This window comes from Rhinolophus sinicus, linkage group LG04 (genome assembly GCF_036562045.2).
Source record: "Rhinolophus sinicus isolate RSC01 linkage group LG04, ASM3656204v1, whole genome shotgun sequence".
Classification (NCBI taxonomy): Eukaryota; Metazoa; Chordata; class Mammalia; order Chiroptera; family Rhinolophidae; genus Rhinolophus; species Rhinolophus sinicus.
Genome location: NC_133754.1, coordinates 50,708,979 through 50,731,166, shown reverse-complemented (window position 1 = coordinate 50,731,166; position 22,188 = coordinate 50,708,979). Strand labels below are relative to the sequence as shown.

At 38.3% G+C, this 22,188-nt stretch overlaps 1 long non-coding RNA gene across 1 annotated transcript in view; it reads right to left on the bottom strand.

The window, feature by feature from the left end:
* LOC141571021 (uncharacterized) overlaps nucleotides 1–22,188 on the bottom strand; it is a 262,558-nt gene that overhangs the window by 31,470 nt on the left and 208,900 nt on the right. The window contains exon 2 of the long non-coding RNA XR_012495489.1: nucleotides 15,688–15,779. This is a non-coding gene — a long non-coding RNA (uncharacterized LOC141571021). The remainder of the gene's footprint in view (nucleotides 1–15,687; nucleotides 15,780–22,188) is intronic.

The following is a 22,188-nucleotide window of genomic DNA, read 5'->3' as shown; positions in this document are numbered from 1 at the left end:
CCAACCCAGCCGCCAGCGAGACTATAGTGATGTGACTCCCCTACATATGGCTCCGTGGGTGTTCCTCTTTGGCTTCACCATATCTTGCGTTCCATGTGGGGAGCGGGACCAGAGACCCCACCTGACACCCTGCATGACAGGCTTAGGGGAATAGATTCTAAGTGTCTCCTCAGTGTGGCAACGTCTGCTATGGGCTCACCAAGCCCCAGGACTTTCTCTGGGAAGGCACACAGCCAGGTTGCATTTTCCAGGCTTCCTTGAGTTAAGTGGGCTCCTGTGACTGATTTCTGGTCAACGGAATATGAGTGTAAGTGATAGTCCCGTCTTCTGGGCCTGGTTCTTACAAGCTCCACCTGCTCGTTCTCCGCTCCCTCATCCGCCAGCCGGAAGCAGAGCACGTATGGAGGACTGGAGGCCACAGGGCACAGGTATGAGAATACGAAGTAGCTCTAGTCAACATGCCCTGTAAAGGACGAGGCAGAATCTACGGAAATGACATGGTAGGTATAGAGCTAAAAGGATTTGACTCAGTGGGAATGCTGCAAACTGCTGCCCAACTCGCCTTTGTTTGCTTAGCAGAGCTTCTTATTAAGTCTCATGGCATTACGGCAGCCCAAATACACGGAAATATCAGCAAACAGGACTCAGCTGCTTCTCTAGTCCATATGTCCCTTATTATATATTATATGGATCAATAGGATATAAATAATTTAAATGGTACTGCATATAAAACACATATTAGAATTCATTTCTGAAATCAAGATTCCATTATGAGAGATGAAAGTCATTTTTAATAAATGTGAGTTACCTTCGGATGTTTGTCACTGCATGCTGACAACCAGAAAACTTAAGATATAAATCAGTGTATTTGTTCTTGGTCTTTCATGAACTAATTCAGATAAAAATGATGCATTTCTTCCTGACAAGCTCACCATTGTGCATTCCTCTCCTCTCTTCCCTTTAAGGTGACAGGATGCAGCAGGTTCCATTATGTTCCATCTCGGCTTAATCCCTGGCTGTTATGAGAAGTGGAAAATGCAATTAAATGCACTTCTGAAACCTTCCCCTAGAGTGCTGTTTACAATATTGCCTGCATTAAACAGGCTGAGCCCAGTGATGTGGCCACTCTTCTTTGCATTGGGTGGCTTTACGAAGCTTTGGGAAACCCGCCTGTAAGGTAAAGCATTCAATCAGCAGCTCTAAGAATAAATCCCAGTTTGTTATAAAAGAATATAGTTTAAATAAACACTCTTTGTGAGTTTTATTTGGAGTAGGTTTTCAGAATGGGAGGGCGAACAGGAGATTCCATGGGACTGAATTTAGGCTCCATTTTGCTAAAAAAAACGTCAGTGGAATTTCAACATTAACAGACCTTAAAATTACCTTAAAATAGAATTCTAAGCCAAGCAGCACTTTTCTTTCCTCACCTTAAATGTTAATCTATTATTTAAATAAGAAGAAACTACCATGAAAGCTGACCATTTCTTTAACTGAAAGATACTGCTTTAAGGTCTGATCATATGTCCCATTTGCTTCTCTCACAAGGAAGGCTATTAAGTAACAGGTGACTAGGAGCCAAAATAAGATGCAACAGGAGCTTGGATCACCTAGGGCTTGATGGGTGGCTGTAATTAGGGTTTCTAGCCTCTCCCAGCGAGGCCACTTGCCTATCTAAATATATGTCATCCGATTGAAGAAGTCGTCACATTTTCTGCCTACAGAATCCTTGCTCTGTCTCTAATTGGATATGAATTTGTTTTGGTAGACACATTGAGCAAACATTTTTTTCAGCATATTTCCTCAAACAGTGGTCAATCTTCATATCACCATTTCCTTCTGAATATCCCTCTTCCCCCTCAAAAATAGCTGTTTTCTCTTTCCATCAACCAGTTATCATATTCTCAGGCATCCACCATGGATGGCCCAGGCTCGTTCTAGCGATGACTAATGATAGCTACTGACCTTGGAGATCTTTCACTGTCTTCTTCCCATGCCTTTCCTTCTCTTCCTTTCTTTCATTTTCACTGTTAATAATGTCTGCCTTTAAAGCAGAATAATGAAGAGCTGCATCTCTGCCATACCCTGCTCAGCCTAATGTAAGCAGTTTTAAATCACTGACATTTCACCCCCATCTGCATCTGCCACTTCATCTTCATTTCCCCTCTGCCTCTCTGCCATCCACGCCATTGTTTTTCTGTAAGTGCATTAACTAAACACAAGATGACTTGAGATTCTCTTCAGTAGCAGCAACAAATGTGTTGAGAAGTTGATATGAGTCAAACACAATGATAAGTGCTTGGATCAAAACAAGCATCACAGAAGGGCATTGGTCCCCATCTTCCCCAGACACTCCTACCAGTGGGCAACTTCAACAAAAAGGTTTAACCCCACTAATTCACAGGCCAAAACTGACTAAGGCAACAGTTCTCAGAGCCATCGGCCCCTGGGTCTTACTGTTCAATGATGATTAGAAACCCACATGCTCACAAAATCATAGCACTCTCCTCATACCCACCACACTAGCCCCTTCTTTGTAACTAGACTTCAGGCTCTCTTTTCAGTTCAATATTTTTTTGCCTTGTTGGGATGAAGGTCTTCCACAACCCCAAACCCCTGGAGCAAGTGTCCTGACATCATACTTATGTCTTATCAGCTCCACCTTCTGTGCTTGACCTCAAACAGCCTCCTAAAGTGAAGTGCTGGAGGCCCTTCTGTGTCCCACCTGACCCTGGATATCTGCATATGCAGTGTCTGTGGGTGTGCTCTCAATCAAGATGGGAACTATGAGGTCTGGCAAGTAAGCTTGCAAAGTCATCCTAGAAAAAGTGCAACATACCTCATTGCTGAATATCACTACGGTCACCTTCAAAGTACTCCCCTTAGGAAGCTATGCACCATTGCCAGTGCCTAGCCCACCCTTCAAAGCAATGTTGGAACTCTTTTTCTGCAATGGCCATCAGAGCTGCCATCATATTACCCTTGATATCCTGAATGTCATCAAAATGTCTTCCTTTCAATATTTCCTTTATCTTCAGGTAAAGAAAGAAGTCATCGGGGGCCAGAACAGGTGAGTAGGGAGGGTGTTCCAATACAGTTATTTATCTAATGGCTAAAAACTCCCTCACAGACAGTGCTGTGTGAGCTGGTTCATTGTCGTGATGCAAGAGCCATGAATTGTTGGCAAAATTTCAGGTCGTCTAACTTTTTCATGTAACCTTTTCAGCACTTCCAAAATAGTAAATTTGGTTAACTGTTCAAGTTCATAATGAATAATCTCTCTGACATCAAAAAGGGTTAGCAACATTGTTGCAACAAGTTCACGAACTTAATTGTAAGACCTCATATATGTATACAAGCACTTGCCAGAGGACACCAGAATGGACTTCTGGTCACCCTCCTCACAGCCATGCTCTAATGGTTGTTAGCCTTGTTCTTCCCCAGCCACTATGCCCGTGGGCCTGGCTTCTATCTCCCTATCCCACCAGTGCTTTGGTTTCCTAGGTCCAGCATGCCCCACAACTAACATTCCACCTCAATCCTAACAATGGACTCCTACCCAGAGAGAAACTAGGTTATAGTATGGTTAGAAAGACTTAATATATTTGGCAAAATATAAATAACAGTAAGAGTCTGATGTGTTCATAGTATTGCTACAAACAGTAAATCTGACAAGAGAGGAAGTAGAGAACATGAGAAAGTAGGAAACTCATAGGAGTTCACAAAGGAAAAGGTTTTGAGGTGACCAATTAAAGAATACAAAGTAGAGAGACACGGTAGTATTCAGGAACAGAGACTAAAATTAAAATGCAAAAGTGGGAGTTGAAACTATTTTCCAGACCTATAGGTTCATTTCAGACAGTAATAGGAGAACTGTAAAGACTTCACTGAGGTCAGACAGACATGTGTGAGGGGCTAAACAGTGAAAAGAGGCTTGGTAGCCAAGAGACTTGGATTATAATTCCACCTCTGCCATGGCCGGCTTAGATGATTTTAGACAAGTTACTTATCCTCTATTGACATTATTTAACTAATGTGTTAGGTGTTAAGGAATGTGTAGACTGGCGATCAGTGAAACTTTATGTGATGAAACATTATGTAATAAGGTGAAACTGTGACATATTCTAATTAGTGAACTCTTAAAGGTTCTGAAGGAAAGATGATGTTGTGGAGTTAGGAAAATTAATAAAAATGCATTATATGATGGGCAAGAGGGCAAAAAATGTGGGGAAATTAGTGGAAGGGCCTTTATCATTATGGTGTGTGCTAATGTGATGAGTATGAGAAAACAGAAGAACAGGATGTGATAGACTTTAAAAAGAAAGATATTTACAGAATTTTATTGTGATTAGAAATGGAAGAGGTGAAAGAATCATGATGACATATCGTTTTTAACTCAATATAATAAGAATGACAGTGCTGGCACTCAAAATAAAGTTTGGAATAAGAGTTAGCTCTGGAGTTGGCAAACTTTTTCTGCAAAAGGCCACATAGTAAATAATTTTGTGGCCATATTGTTTCTGTCAGAACTACTTAGTTATTTGTTATAGCACAAAAATAGCTATAGACAATATGAAAACAAATGGTCATGGCTGAGTTCCAATGAAACTTTATTTATAAAAGTAGGCAGCATGCCATATTTGGCCCATAGAGAATTTGCTGACCCCTAAGCTAGATGAGTTGACATTTGAAAAGTTGATTTTTGAAAGATCACAAACTTAAATGCCTAACATGTCGACCAGTTAATAAATATTAATCACTTTAATATTAGTAATAGTGAGTGGTGAGGTCTACAGCAAAATGAAGAGTGGATGTTATACAAATGAGACTTAAATTCAACACATTAAAAAAAAAGTGTATCAGCTAATTAAAACGAACAGCAGACATGAGAAGAGGGCATCCAGGTAAAGACATTCTGAAGTGACTATATTGCATGTGGATATTACGGAGTTATCTATACAAATTTGATGACTGATTCTATGAGGTTGAATTGTCAAGAGAGAAATTCAAAGGAAAAAGAACAAATTTCAGTGTTTAAGTCCTGAAACATGTCCATTTTAGGAAACGGGAGAATGTGGACGTCACAATAGGTGTGACCCAAGAAACAAACAGATAATAGAGGGAGGTAATGTTGTCTTAGTTGCCAAAGACAGAAGAGTTGGAAGAAGGAGCAGCCAGGTCAACAGGATGCCATGCTGCTCATCTATGACAGAGAACAAAACCGATGGGACACCAGTTGGTTTGGAGTTTGAGGAGCATTGATGTCCTTGGGGAAAGCTGTTTCATTGAAGAAGTATGAGCAGAAATTTGAGGATTATACTATGAGTTTAAGAAATGAATAGGTGGGGTAGAAATGGCAGCTGTACAATACGGTAGACAGAAGTTTGGATGGAGCAACAGACAGGCATCTCTACTCTGATACTTCTTAGCTACTTAGGTAATCTTATTATAGTTATTTAATCTCTTTGCGATTCAGTTCTGTCACTTGTAAAATGAGGAAATTCATATCCATCTTCAGGATTGGGGTAAAAATGGAAATGAGACTGATTTATACACATAGTGGTGCAATACCTGGCGTGCATTAGCCTTATAAGCATCATCTTCCTCTCTCTGCACCTTCCAAACCTCTTGGGATGTAGATTTCAGTTTTTATGAAGTATGGTGGTAAACACTTTGTTATATCCTAGTCTAAATCAACCACAAGTTATTGTCCACATGACAGATTATAGGGTCAAGTTGAAGCCAAGAAATGGTCCATTTCCTCATGTGAGGGAATGTCCCAGGAAGAACCAGAGCTTGCTTATATGTCTGCTCAACCAGTTGTGCTTCAATGCAATGTTGACTTTTTTTTCGCTCTAGATACTTTTATGCTGAAGAGGAAGAAAGCAAGAAAATTTTAAAGTGTTAAATAATGTTCTTTACTATAATATGATATGAAGAAAATGCACTTTTATTTCAAAATAAATAACAGATAAAGAAGAAGGATTCTACCCTATGATTAACTTGATAAGAACATAAGATAGTTGTGATATTTTCCCCCTAATTATCTAGCACTTAAATTAAAACTTTAAAGTCTTGGAAAATTAATGGTTAAAACTATTTCAATTGGTCTAATATCATTTCACCCTACACACAAAATGTTTAGATTTTTTTAAATAAGAATATTTTGGATTCCATATTTAATATAATTCGTAATGAATGAATTTCGTAGACTCCTTGGTAGACTTTTGATATTATTAGCCTAAGTTGAATAACGCTTCACAATGATTTTGCTTAACACTTTATTAAATATCAACCCCAAAACTTTTAAAATGAACTTTATAATATCTATATTTCAGATGAGGAGATTGATCCTACAAAGGTTAATTATGTAACAAAAAATTTCTCAGTTCTTTTCCACCCACTGTCATTTCTGTTTCTCTTTGCATGAGAGAAGTATCCACTTCTCCAAATAGCTCTATAAAGCCTGAAAACTATTGTGAAAACTCTGGTTTGCATCCCCATCCTCATTTGAGGTACGTCCAGATCCAAGAACAACTGTCTGTGGTCCCTAGAGTGAGAGGCTTTGATGGTTGGGAAGTATGAATAAACCAAGCAGGATTAAGGGTCATGGCTATAGAACTGAGGCCAAAGGTGGGTGACCAGTAATCCCAATATCAGTTTCCCAAGGTATGCCACAAAATAGATTTCAGTCTGTATTTCCCCCTATATGTGAGAAGACTAATCTGGCAGATGGGCACCACAGGAAGAATCTTAAGCATAAGACTTCTAGGGGACTAAGTACCTTTGTAACGGGAAGTGGAGGGTTAGTGAGGATGACTCTTCTGAGAAAATTGACTGTAAAGAGAAGAAGTATGTAATGGAAGTAGGGTTATTGTTTGGGGAGTAAAGAGACTTAATGCATTCTGTTTTTTCTCATTGAACAGACAATTGTCATATACTCTGTAGCAGATGAAACGCTAGGCATGTGGGAGACAACAATAAACAAGACACAATCACTCTTTTCCAGGATCCTTTCTCCAGACACAGTGATGTGATTTGAAGCAGCGAGTGGCTGGGATGATGAGCAACAATCCAATCCCTGAGTAGGGCTTGGCCGGCTAAACCCAAGTCAGCTAGAATCCAGAGCAGACTTTCATTCTCAGACGGGAATAATGGCACAAGACAGGAAACCAAGACAAACACTCAGCCACAGACTAAACAAACACAGTGGATGGAGGGGTGAGATTATAACTTGATGAACGGGGAGTGTGCAGGGCCTCTGCACAGGCTCCTGGAAGGGCAGTCATGAACGGAGACTAGCTTTGGACCCCGCTCACTGTGGAATGGACTTACACGCTGAAGAACATCTGTAGCTGGGTGGGACCTAGCCAAGAGAAACTGACAGTTAGCCTTTAAGTAATGTTCATCACATGGTGTCTCTGAAGTCCGTTTTAGTGTGTATTTTCAAAAATGTGCTTTATTTCTGAATTTTTTGCATTTCCCTGTCCTAAAGTTAAATTATCATGAATGTTACAAGAGAAGTCCAACTTGATTGTATCTTCCAAAAGCAAGGATAATGATTTTGTGTTTAGTCTATTCATTTCACTGAATAATCATCCTCAGTATTATCCTCTCTGATGTCAAAGACGGCCTAAACTCTATCTGAAGTTGGTAAACTTAAAATTATAATTTGGTCGTGTCTCTATGATACTCAAATATATAATCAAGTGACTCAAATATCCTAGAGATTTAAAGTGAAATCTTTCAAACTATTTCCTGATAGGTGACAAAATAGTTCATAAATTGAAATTTTAGGTTGAACATCAGAATAATACCACTTTCTGAGTACTTCCAAGATTTTTCCGATTTTCATGATTCTTATAGTGTAAATTACTAAGGCAATCCATATTTTAAGAAAATGTATAAAGGTCATTACCTGAAAGTATTGCTGGCAAAGATTATAGCTTTAGTTCTCTTGTACACTTCCTACCTGAAACTCTGCTGGGAATGTTAGCAGTTGCTAAAAAATTACTTGCTTTCCATTTTATGTAACATGGGTTGACTTGATAACTTTACCTATTGGGTATATATTGGGCCTTGTATTGTGCCCTGCCAGAACAAGACCACCAGAATGGCTAGACAGTGGCCAACACCCTGAAAGGCTGACCTGGAAGGCCTCCATCATCAGGAAAATATCTATTCTGACATCATTACTGAAATGTTTGGAATACTTAGATAAATAGAGGACCTTTTTGAAGTACATATTGAATCAGCAGTGAATCAGGACTGGATATTCATTCATTCATTCAACAAATAGTTATTGAGCACCTGCTCCTTGGCGTGTACAGTGTAGGCTGGGGGTACAGGGGAGACCAAGTCAAAGGCTCTAATCCCAAGAAGTTCCCATTCTTATGGGGAAGACAGAAGACAACAAGAAATCACAAAAGAGCACCCTTTCTGATCCACAATTATAGCTATATTAGGTGGCCGGCAGCCACAAACAGCTTATGCATTTAAGGGAGTTAAAACCCAGCAACCATCTTAGAAATCAATGCTAATACAACTAGCTCCTTCCTTTAAAATATTTTTACAGTCATTACATTCCACTTCATTCATTCATCAAACTGCATGTTGAGTACCTAGTGTGAGACGTTTTGTTAGGTGCTCTGAGCACAAAGATTAACTTGACAAATGCCTGCCTTTGAAGAATGAGGAATGTTAACAAACATTACTGAATGTGCTAAGATGCAGATATGTCACTACAGGAGTTCACAAGAAGGTGCGCTCAATTTTGTTTACAGGATGTAGGGAGGGCTTCCAAGAAGGAGAAATATTTCATTGGAGTTGAGCGGAAGTTCATGAAGCAATGGAGAATTCAAGGACTCTTCCCCAGGCACAGGGGCAGCTAGGATAAGGGCTAAAATGTTTTGGAAATAGGAAGCAATGTGGCTGAGCAAAGACATTTTAGAAACAGCCCCATGGATGTGGGGAAGAAAGGTGGGTTGTGTGACACTCAAAGATAGTCTGAATTAGGTAGTAAAAGGCTCTGCAGACTTTGTGGCATTGAAATAGCATAGGTACTTCATTTGATAGGATCATCCAATTGTCTACATGTTAAGTACTGGAAATCCTGTCTCTGTGTATTCTTACATTTATCCTCATATAATTTCAAATGGGGAGGAAATTACCATGTGCATAGCTTTAGAAGATAATTATTTATTACTGTATTATAATCTGCATAAAGTGGTTATTAGCAGTCATTCTTCTCAGCCATAAAAGATCATTAATAAGGTGAAGGTACTAGCTGTATAGTGAAGGAGATTTGTTCAGAGTTTTATTTTAATGATGAAGAATATAATATTAATCATATTTTAGTGACGATGAAATGTGAGGTGGCAACTCTGTCATGTATCATAAGGATGATTTTGTTAGACATCATATTTCATTTGGCTGACACAACACAAAACTGTAACTATCTCAGACACAGTCAGTCTCAGCCTGGCTACAAAGATACAGTTTCAGTCTTATTGCCATCTTGTTAATTAAACATAAAAATTAAATGTACTGCAGTGAAAGTGAAATAAATATTCCACATGACTTTGGCCTTAAATAAACAGGGTGGAATTAATAATAAACATGCACTGAGCCCAATAGGGAAAAAAGAGCAAAAGCCTATAAAATAATCTAGTGGAAGTTCTCTACCTTTCTTCACTCAAATTTAGTTTTTCTGGGAATTTATGCTGAGATAAGTCATAGACCATTTTCCATGAGGTAGAATTGATTGATGATTAATTGATTGATTGATTGACTGATCTTTTTGTTGTTATTGAGTATGGTGAACAAAAACTAATACTTTGTTTGATTCATTTCATGACAACACACAGAAGAAGGAAAAAAAATGGGGTCAAATAACAGAACCCTGCCCTATGAGACGCGTGAGGTTGCAAGGTAAGCGACACTCCAAAATGGCAATGCAATTCCTTTCAGCAAGCATTTATTTGTCGCCTCTGTCTCAAGCATTATGTTGGCGAATTGCCTCACCACAACTTCATCATATTTGTGCTGAGGCTTTCAATATCATTTCTACCTTTTCCCCAACCCATTCTATATAAGATGACTGATACTAGAAACGTGACCAATATGATAGGCCCTTGCTAGAAGCATATATGACCTGGAAGAGCCCCAGCCCAGCTGGATTTCTGAGTTTACAGGGGATTAGATGTATTCTAATCAGAATGCCAGGATGTCAGAGCAAGCAGTCTTTGCATTGCTCAACTACCAAAGTGAGATGGCTCCAGGAGCTGTGTCCCTGCTTCCATAAGCATCACAGATCCCCTGATAAGTATTTTATACTTATCAATACAGTCACATAAAAGTCCAGGAATGTGAGCCAAAAATAACTCATGACAGACATTTGGGTCAATGACAGGACTTTAAACAAGGATTGCAGTCAGAATTTCCTAATGATTAGTAGAATAAGAGCTTGAAAACGATGTTTTTTTTATAAATCGGACTTTGACCTAAAGAAAACAGAAATATGTGCAAGCGGGTTAAGAGCATTTAATATAGACTAAGGCTTGATTTTCTCCAGTTAGCTGCATCTATTCTAGCAATAGATGAGAGAATCAGTTCGAAGCTTATCTAACTGTTGCAGGAGCAGTGAGATCAGCTCATCAGATTCTAGCCTAAAATTCTTCTTTATAAGGTGGAGAAAATTATGCCTACTAAGAATTCCATTTCAGTTCAATTTACTCTCAGCTACATAGAGCATCCAAAGTGGGAACAATCTAAAGGCATCAGGAGAGCTTTAAGAATAAAAGAGGAGAAGTAGGTGTTCTTGGGTGAGTGCACTGAAGTGTTTAACACTAAGCAGAATGCTTTTGTAGTGTAAATTTTTTTTTTAATAACAAGCAAACAAGTGACACTTGCTTATTTTCTTATATTTCAATTCCGTGTATCATCTATTTTCTCAACATTTTTCCCTACCACAAAAAAAAATAAAATAAAATTTTTTCTATTTTGAAGATTTATACGTGGGAACAAGACAGAAACAATTTTATTTTTTCCTCAAATGTAGTACTCTGTATCCAGACAGTAAGTAGCATTGAGGGAAGACTTAATGCCTAGCAACAGGCTGACTCCTGCCTATAATCTCATAATAAACAGTACTTAAAAGGACCTGTTAATAATGAAAATCTGATCATTACAAAAACAGAAGGAAACGTTATAAAAATCTTTCATTGTAATTATTAACTAAATTAATAATAAATATCAAGGACAGGTTAACTCCCCATGAGTAAAAAACAAAACAAAACAACAAACAAAAAACTGTTAATATATGCAAGCCACTTTGCCAGCATGAATTTTATTCCTTGTAGAAATTGGACAATGCTGAGCTAGGTAACAAGCCTTTCTATTCAAAACATTCCCAGCATTTTGCTAGTTATTATGTAGGTCTCCATATTTTACAACCATTCTACCTGGGACATTAGACTCTACATAAATATTTGAAATTCATTTTCTTTCTATCTTATGGAGAGAAGATCAAAAGGTTTTATGATTTATGTTAACTTGGCAAAGAGCTAGTCAAATGTCTACCCACAAGGGTGAACAATAAAGATTTCTTCTTATCTCCTTTATTGCATGCTTGGAACAGTAGAATTCTAGAAGCTCATAATACTCATCAGAATGTATTTTCTGAGCAGGATTTATTATTAGTGAATATTATTCTGTCTTTGGTCACCTTACAATTTATTTTATTAATAAAAAGGATATAGCCAAGGAATAAAAACGTGCTCCTTATTCAAAGACACACACCAGTTATCCCTTATCCATATCTGTATTTGTATCCATGATCAAGACAGGGCAGAGAGCCTTCATGATTGTGATGTGTGCACTAATTACCTTGATGCATCGACTCTCAAAATCAGTCTCTCCCAATTGGGAGTGATTTTTTTTTTCTAAGTTGATAATAACACTGGGTAAATTTTATCCTCAATTCTGTTGTGCTTTAAGCACATTCTAAACTTTGCTTTCACAATGAAGCGTGGTTGGTGAATGCTTCCTCTTTGAATGGGCTGGAGCTTTTGTTCTTTTTTATCATCTACACACAGGCACTAAGGGGTCTCTTTGCTGAAGTAGGTTCCTCCGGGCTGAGGTTTTCGTTGTGATAACTTAACTTTTGATGTGCCTTGTTGGCTCTCACTTTTAGGCCTATGCTTGGGACCACCCGCCTTTGGCCTCAAGGTTTCCATCCCCCGATTCATCTAGCTAAACTCCACAAATCTTTCACTGTCTTACAGGTGAGTTCCCATTGCAACTGGCCAGGGCCTCATCACAGCACACTCTATTATCATCATTCTCAAAGTGTAGTTCCTTGGATTCAAGTCACCTGGGAATCGTCAGATGGCAAATTCTCTGGCCTTACCCCAGACCTACTGAATCAATAGCTCTGAAAGAGGGACCCAACTATCTGAAGGACCAAGCCCTCCAAGTAAATCAGATTCTGCTAACTCTTAAGAATCACTGCTCCATTGCAATTACCTGTTCGATTGTCTGCCCCTGTAGACAATAAAGCTCTCTATGTTCAGGCACCATACCTCTGATCACCCTACTATTCCCAGTGTCTGCTGCATGTTGCTTGGTCAATAAATATTTTTTGAATGAAAAATAAATAAATAAAATGGCTTCCTAAAAGACGTTTCTTCCTCCACTAAATTCCTTTTAAACCATCCACTTAAAAGACTCTAAAATATTATATAAATAGGTAGGGTATAAAGTTTAAATAAAGAATCCATTGTGCTACAATGATCAATTAATCTTCCTTAAAGCTCTCATGATGCATTTTCTTTCTTAATAATTCCCAGAAGCTTCTAACAACTGATGTAGTTAGATCAGTGGTACTCACACTTGAGATGCTTTTGTCCCCCAAGGGACATGTAGCAATGTCAGAATACATTTTTGGTTTTGACAGCTTGGGCAGAGGGTGCTTCTTGCATCCAGTGAATAGAGTCCAGGAATGCTGCTAAACAATCTACAATATTCAGGACAACCTCCCGTTATAAAGAATTATCCAGTCCAAAATGTCAATATTGCAAAGATTGAGAAACCCTACTCTATATAAGTGATTCTAAAATCCTCCAAGGCATTCAAAGCCCTTCACCAAATACTTAACTTCCAAACACCACCAAAATTTTTCCAAACTTCTCCCTAATTTCCTCATCACACATTATCTCTTGCCAGTGTAATTTTAGTAATCTGTAGGACCAGAATTAAACATTAGGGCAATTTATTAGACATAAAATCTTTCTTCTAAATATTCACTAAGACTCAGGTCCAGGCTGCAGCTCAAGGTCTTTATAACAACAGCATATCTAAACCAGGGACATTGGACTTTCAGATATAACAGAAATCCCTGTAAGGAATGATTGTTTATTATTATTATTATTCTTTATAGTGAAGAGCATAATGAAAGATCAGCTGTCCCCAAGGTTAGGACATCAATGATACTTTTCTCTTCCCAGGATGACTCATTGTGGAGAGATAAATGAGAATACAGACAGTTCTTCCCTTTAAATCTCAATTTCCCCAATAGTTAAGTGAGGGACTTGAATAAGATTAGAAATGATCTACATTGGGAAGATATTTCAAGAAGTGCCTTTTACACACATGACTGACACAATGAATTAACAGGGCATTTTCTACCACTGAGTCTAGACAGAGCTTCAGAATTTTCTTAACATAGACCATCAACTACTGGGCTGGAGGCTGTTATCAATCATTTGGAAATGGCCTGGGAGTTGAAACCTCTTTGTCCTTCCTTCAGATAATCGCTAAGGTTCCTACTAGGTCTTAAAAGCCACAACTCCATGATTTACGAGCAGTGAGTTTACCTTAACCTGACATAATACCTACCTCACACTGTGTTAACTCCAAAAGAAGCATCAAGAGCGCACAGTTGGTGGGTTGTAAACAGTGGCTTGCTGGAGTGCAACAAAACAGCTATCTCTGCCACTGTAGTGGAAGCAACATACTTAGCCATTGATCCTGTAGATCTGTAGGGGCCAAACTGCTCAGGGTTACCGATCACCATGACCTGCCCAGGAAAGATGACAGCACAGCGCCTCATGGGGGCTGTGAGACCAAAGAGCTCCTTCAGGAGACTTGTCCAGAGGCTGCATGAGTGGGGAGCTGGCCGTGTCACACTTCATGGGATTACCTTCCCAGCCGCACGTTTTTCTCAGCCGTCCATGCAATGGGACTACAGAGAAGACTTACCTATCTTTGCAATGACATAGGTTTCTAGGAAATGGGGCAAAACTGCAAGTCCCACCCTAAGAAGCATAGGGGCACAAATGACATTCAAATCCCAGGTTAGTAGGCACATTCAACTTTATTCCAGAAATCATATGGTGCAGAGATGTCGTTAGGTGTTGGTAATAATGGCTTCACAGCAAAAATTTAAGTACTGGTAAAGTTAGGACAAAGAGGACAGTCATTTTAGGACTTCACTGGTTGTTAAAGATTTGGTGACGTCATCATGCGAAAGGGTTGGGTTCTCAGATTACATGTCTAAAAGGTTGATTTTTGTCAGTATCCTTAGAAGTTATAGGTTTGGAGAATTAATTTACACTGAAAAAACTTATAAGAGATGAATGCTGGTGACGATAATTTTAGATAAATAAAACCTTCATTGGTTCTAAGACCTTGAACATCATTCTTCCCTAAGAATTATTCACCCACTACAGCAAAATGTGTGATTTAGCCTCTTCGCTTACCAGGATTACATCCTCCTTTTTCTTTGATGGCATACTAAGTTTTATATTTAAATCTTTCTGTAATTCAAAAATGTGTAATGAATGTCTTAAAACTTAACCACAATGGGTAAAAAAAAAAATGTATATTTGTATTATTCTGATATAAATTGTATCTATGAGAAAAGAAAACATGTTAAATATCTAGAAATATTGTTTATAAGTGAAATAAAAGTGACATATTTAATATTAGACACTTAAAAATTGCTTCTTTCAATATTCATTCACACATTTGATTATTACTATATCTCACTTTCATGTTGTTTTCCTTAGCAGAAAATAAATATTTAATAAATTTGATTGACATTGGGGCTGACTGGGATATCATGCCAATAAATTTTGAAAAACCAGCTAAAAGCAGAGTACTAAGAAATGCAATGTTACTTCATCATTGCCAAAATATAAATACAGTTTCAATTTTTCGTGATATTTAACCATCCTTTCCTGAACTCAATGAATCTAAAATATATAGTTTGACAAAAGTAATTAAAGTGTGGACATTTTGAGTTATTTTGATATTTGAAATGAGAGCTTGTCTACCTTACCATTCCTCATCCATCAAACTTGTTTTTTTTTTTTTTTTTTTAACTTGAAGTGACCTTAAAGTTACTTAGACACAGTAACCTTGAAGACCAGTTCTGAAACTGATTAGCAGCCCTTCTTTGTTTCAGTGTGGTTTCCTTGACGGGCAAAATAAGATCACAACTTCATTCATTTTCACTGGAAGCTAAGGACATTGAGAGAGATGTGGGCTTTGCACAAAAATAGCTTGTCCACAAAGGCAATTTTTTTATGGATCATAACCACGCAGTTGCCTCATTGCTGGTTCCAGAAACATTTCAGGAAACAGAGAGCAAAAGCTCCACTGTTCTTGAAACAACGTATGCAATCTTACCTCATGAGAACCTTGATTAGAAGTGCATCAGGTGTCCTCATAACATGTCCATGGTACATTTATAATATCCTATCTTCTTCCAAGGTGCCAGCCTGAAAAAATATTTCAACAGCAATAATACTACTCAGATTATTTTGATTGCCATATTATTGGTGGAAATGTCAATTTTGTGCAAAATGCAATACTAGATGGCACAAGGATGTAGAACATACTTATAACTGCACAGGTATGGGTCTTAACTTCCAAATGAGAAATAGCTTGCATATTAAAGAACTGGATTTACCCTCTCTTGTAGCAGTGGTTTTCAAATTGTGGTCTCCAGATCAGCAACGGCAGTAGCACCTGGGAACTTGTGAGAAATGCAAATTCTTCTGGTCACTGCAGATCTACTGAGTTAGAAATTCTTATGGTGAGGCCCAGCAATCTGCATTTCAACAAGTGCTGCAGGCGATTTTGATGCACACTAATGTTTAAGAACCACAGTTCTACAGCAGCACTTCTCAAAGAATAGTTGTAGGACCCTGGGAATCTCTGAGACCTTTTCAGGCTGCAAGGTCAACTACTCTTGTAAAATACTAAAATGTTATTTGCCTTTTATATTGTGTTAACATTTGCCCTCTTGATATAAAAGCAAACACGAATGGTATTGCTGATTCCTTACAAGATAGTGGCACCAAACTGTATTAGTAGTCAATATTTTTTTTTTTTTGTCATCACAGGCATGCTAATTTTTTAAAATGGTTATTTTACTTCAATATGTTCTTGATTACATAATAAAAAAGTTTTTATTAAACCTGACTGTTAGTAGGTAATTTTCATTATTCTGTGTGATGAAATGGAACGTATGCATGAAGCACTTTTGCTGCAAATCAAAATAAGATGGTTTTGTGAAAGAAAAGTACTAATGATATTGAGTTGTGAGCTAAACTCGCAGCTTTTTTTCCCCATGGAACAATGTTGTTACTTGAAAGAACAACTGATAGACAAACTATTGCAATTTAGACCTGGTATCTAGCAGATATTTTCTCCAAAATGAATTAAGTGAGTCTATCATCACACACACACACACACACACACACACACACACACGCACACAAATTTGACAGTATATGTTTGTCATGCAGGGACTCTGGTCCTGCTTCCCACACAAAAATGCAGGACATGGTGAGGCCAAAAAGGAACACCAACAAAGCCATAGATAGGGGAGTCATACCACTATATTCTCACTGGCGGCTGCATTGGAAACACAGTGAGCAAACATCCGCCAGTACCCAACAGGGGGTCTTCCCACACCCGTCTCGCTGGCAGCCGGGCGAGACACAGCAAGTAGGATCCACATGATGTGCAATCCGCCGGCCACTTCTCTGCCTGAGAACCAAGCAACCAACCAGCGTAGCCATGGCAGTTATATCAGTGGCCAATGGCTAACTGGTTACAACTGATGGCCAACCAGTCACAGCCGATGGCCATCCACTACCTGAGCCAGCACCTTTCCACGTGAGGCCGAGAGCCTGGAAACTGCTCTCTGGGACTCTGTCCCCACGACGTTGCCAAACATTGAATTTAGAGCAAAACTTAGAACTTTGGGCACCTGGTGTTTGCCGTTATGAGCTTAACAGTTTTCCAACACTTAAAGAGTCTTCTGATTAGATCAGTGATGATAATAACAAACGTGATTTTTTAAAAAAATGTCACGTATGAATGTTTATGCACCAGTAAAATATCCAACCAAGCACAAGCTAAACCAATGGCTTTTATAGTAAGAGCACGTGGAGAGTGCAACGCTACCATCTCAGTACCGTTTTACCTGACCTTTCCAAGAACACTTCTGCTGAGTTTTGCTGAAGTGTCACACAACATCCAGAATTATCTGGAAAAGCTATTGTAGTACTCTTCCCTTCTTAAACCTCATATCTGTGTGAGACCAGATCTTTTTCCCCCTATACTTAAGCCAAGACAATAGATCACAATAGACTGAATACAAAAGCAGATATGATAATCCAGCTGTCTTTTATTAAGCCATACATTAAAGAGGTTTGCAAAATGGCTTCAATGTCATGCATCTCATATTTTTATGTGTTGGAAAATATGGTTGTTTTCATCCGTATATGTATGTTGTTTATCTTTGCATATAGTGTTTCATTATTGTTACTCTTTAAAGAACTAGTGAGTGAATATGTTAACAATTTTTCTATCTTAAAATCTATTATTATAAATATTCATAATTATAACCTACATAAACAAAAGAACTTTGGGCTCCCCAGTAAAGGTCACCTTCTTTGGAGAAGTGCCTCCTGTCAGAGCAAAGCCATTGGGGACATCGGTTTCATGATGGAAACATTTCCTGCCATGTTCCCTTGTCCTCCACCTAGAAAAGTCTCTTCTGATTTTCAGGACCTAACCTTCAGATGACCCTCTCTGGGAAGACTATACCTTCTCCTGATACCCCACTCGAACTGCTCCAATCCCTCTTAAGGCTTCTGCAGTAGCACAGATTCCTATTTGTTTGGGCCATTGTTAATAAAACTTGCTACTCTTGAAGTCAACATCATTCTTTACTAATAAAAAGTCTGTCTTTCTCCCATCAAAGGAGTATGGAATCTTTGGTCCAGGGCAAGTACATATACATGGTGTCATCATGACACAGCATTTTTCCTCTTCCTTCTCCCAGTGTCTCAGTTTTCATATTTAGGATCATAAGTTGGCCTGTGAAACTTCCAGGCATTACATCAACACTCCAGGGAGCAGGAGGGGAAAAGGTGATGGATATTCTCCTGCAAGACTTGCTCTCTTCTTCAGAAAGGGATGTCTTCTCCAGGAACTTTCGCTTGCCTCTTGCTAGCCAGAACTGGGCCATGTGACTAACCCAGCCTGCAAGGAAGGCTGAAATATTGAGGATTTTACCTTCCCAGACATTCCAGGAGAGGAAGGTAAAAAGGAAAGAAAGGGTTGAAATGGTTTTCAGAGAGTGAATCCATAGTCTGGCACATGCATCTATTAGTGCACCAATCATTTCCTCTTGCATGTCTTCCACATGGCATCACGTCCTCCTCCACAATGAAGAGCTGTGTAACTTTCTGTCTTTATCGCTATGCTTAGCTCAGTGCCTGGCTACATTGTCTTAGTGAGTCCATTCACGAATATCCCATTTTAAAGTTATAACACTATTAATTATTCCCACCTTTGACCCGCCTAGCCTCTTTCCTGCTTATTATTTTTTCAATAGTTAACATCTAATATACTCTAAACATATATACACATACACATATACATATATACATATATGTATGTTTACATATTTGCATATATGCAAGAGGAAAGAATTCTTTCTTCTAACTACACCCACTACAATACCAACTCAATGATGTAGGCATTTCTCTTCTTTGACTTATTGCCATATCCTCAGCACCTAGTATAGTGTACAACATGCAGTAGGAACTCAACAAATACTTGTTAAAGAAATAAATGACTGTGATGAATGTTTGTGGAAGACAGGAAAAAAATGAAGGGAAGAAAGAAGAGAAAGAAGGAAGGCAACTTCATAGAAACCTGTGACTTTTTTCCAAACCAATATTTTATAAACAATTATTGATGGAAAATGATTTTACAAGAGATAAGAAGTGTCAATCTACCTTCAACTTACTGCCAACTTGTGAATTACATGACATTTCTCTGTATTACTGCCTTTTGGAACACAACAACCCACTAACTTTCAGAGGTTTTACAACTAAATGAGATTATATGACTCAATGTAGTCATATATTTATACTCAGAATAAATATTATATAAGTTCAAGATGTTATCATTATAATTATTTTATTTTGCTTGCATTGCTTTGAATCATACTTTGCAGGCAATTGACACTTTGTAATGACTCACCACAAAGCAATAAGCCACCTTTCGAAATCTAAAAGACAAGTTTTCTCAAAAATATACATTTCTGAAAAAAATTCATACTATGAATATCACATTTCTTTCTTTGGAAGATGCCATTTGAAATTCTGATAACTGACATAGACCTTCACACAGGCTTGATTTGCTATTTTTTATAGAAGAAAACCTTCTGAGGATATGATAGCTGCTCTCAGAATGAAGAGTAATTGTATAAATACTTCATGTTTACAACGGAGAATTGCTGGTTTGTCACATAGACATGCAACACTGCTGTTCTACACTGCAGTACATCAGAAAAGATTTAATAATAATTTCTAAACTAATACTAATTGTGACTGACAATATACTGTAGGGTGTGATTGTTGAAAAATTCCAAGAAGTGATAGTTTCAATTCTACATTCTTTTAAACAAGTAAAATACATAAGACTGCTCAACAGTTAGAATGAAACTTATGCCAAAAAAATTCCAAATTCCAAGCAAGTATTTTTTCATTAATCATTATAAACAGGTGGCAGATAGATAATCTTATTTCACTGTTCAAGATGGGGAAACAAAAAGAAAAAGACCATCAAATATGGAGCCAATAGGAGACTGCTAATGATAGTTACCTGGTACTTACATGTCAACTTCTATTTTGAAAACCCTTTACACAATTTCACTAGAATGGTTCTGCCTTTTAAAATAGTGATTATCAATATTTATTTTTACAAACTTCTAAAGTAATAATCATCCCATGGCACTCAAAGATTTGGCTCCAAAATGCTCAAAAAGATTTTGGACTCAGCTTAGAAAATAGAAGCTAACTTGATTTTAGTTTTATGATTCTGTGAAATCTTAAAAATAAAATTCTGCACTGATATTTTATTGTACTTTTAAGAAAATGGAATGCTTAATTTCTCATTTTCCCCATTACCATCAATGTTTGGTAAAATGTGAGGCAATAGATAAAATGGAAGGCAATAGGGCATCACAGCCCTGTAGGACATCGGGAGTTAATTATGTGAGTTGTGTCAATCAACAAACAAAGGGTGGAGCCAGAAGTGACAACATTTATGTGAGAAGCGAAGTTTTTTTAAAACAATTTCCAGTACTGACTGTGGCATAAATATTCATGCATCACTCAGTACCAGTATCAATAATATTTTTGAGGATAAGGAGGCTATTTCTTATAGGGGTAAAAGCTGGGAAAGAGATTGGGCAAAAGAAAGAACTCATTTGAATGGTTGCCCAAGTCTACATCAGAGTCAACAAGAGGATTTTGTTACAATACCAGAAAAGGCACCAACCGCACTGAGAAGGCTGCTGTAATCACGGGAAGGTAAGTGCAGCAAGAAACTGCTTGTTTCCATGAATAATTTATTTAATTAGGGGCTGACACAGACTCTAGAGAAAACCCTAATGATTTGCCATTCAAAAACAGAAAGATGGAAGAGGGACGTGCTGGTGTTAAGTTTTCCTTCAAGGCTTTAAAAGCTGAAATGAGGCAATTTCCTGTGGAGACCCTCTGATCTCTGATATCCTGGAGTACATGTGGGTCCTGATTTCCAACCTGGCCTGGCTTTCACTGAACGTTGAAAGCAGGCCAGTGTGTCTGCTGGATGTCCATGTGAGCGGGTCACGGCCTCCTTCAATTCATCTGTAACACTGGCAAGAGGGTGAGTCCCACAGGCACTATTGCTGGGCTCTGGGCTTGTTCTACCCGGATCCTGGTGTGAACAGGAGCATGAACATGTCTCAGTGTGGACGCTCATAGCTTCTACTGTTCATTGTCGGAAGGGTGAGTAAAGCTTTCGAATGTTCCACTGTACTACCTGCCCTCTAAGAGAGAGGGCTTGTGGCTATATTCTAATGTATCATCTCAGTTGGCATCTCATTTCCAGTGCTGGTAAGTATTTAATGCATATGAATGAGAATGGGGGCTTATGCTATTAAAAGTAGGCTTCCTTTAATTAGAATTTTTTATACTCCAGTCTCCTAGTTTATGAACTCTTGTGATGGAAGTACCTTCTTTTAGATAATTGCTTGGAATGAGTGAATACCCTAATATTTATTTAGCAAGGGTGTCAATGAATTATGAATGGAAGCAAATAGTTCCATTGGGCAGGTATGCTAATTAATAAAGCCATTTTCCCATGGTTTTGTGCATGCAACAGCAGTACCAGGGCTCTATGGCAGTGTAACTGATGCACAGAACAGACGGTAGACGTATTCCTGGAAAAAGAACAAGGCACAGGGGATGAGAGCTAGCTGGACTCTGGAACAACCCCTTTTGATTCTCTGAAAGGCTTTCCTCCCGCCTCACCATTAAGACCTGGACCATATCAATGCATTTGTATAAAACAGCCTTTCCCCCAAGATCTGATAGTTTAATCTCTAGCACTTGCTGACAATGGCTTAAGAGACAACCTCTCCTAGGAATTCTCCTGGGAGGTAAATATTCTTAAACTACAAACAGGGCCAGCCTACAGCTAGTATGCTCCTGTTGCCTAACAATTGATAAAACATTCAAACATCTCCATACTTATTGGTAAATAGCAACTGCTCATAAGCCCTAGACCTCACGCTTAGATCATGGAACACTTTCACCTCCAGTAACTGAAGAATGT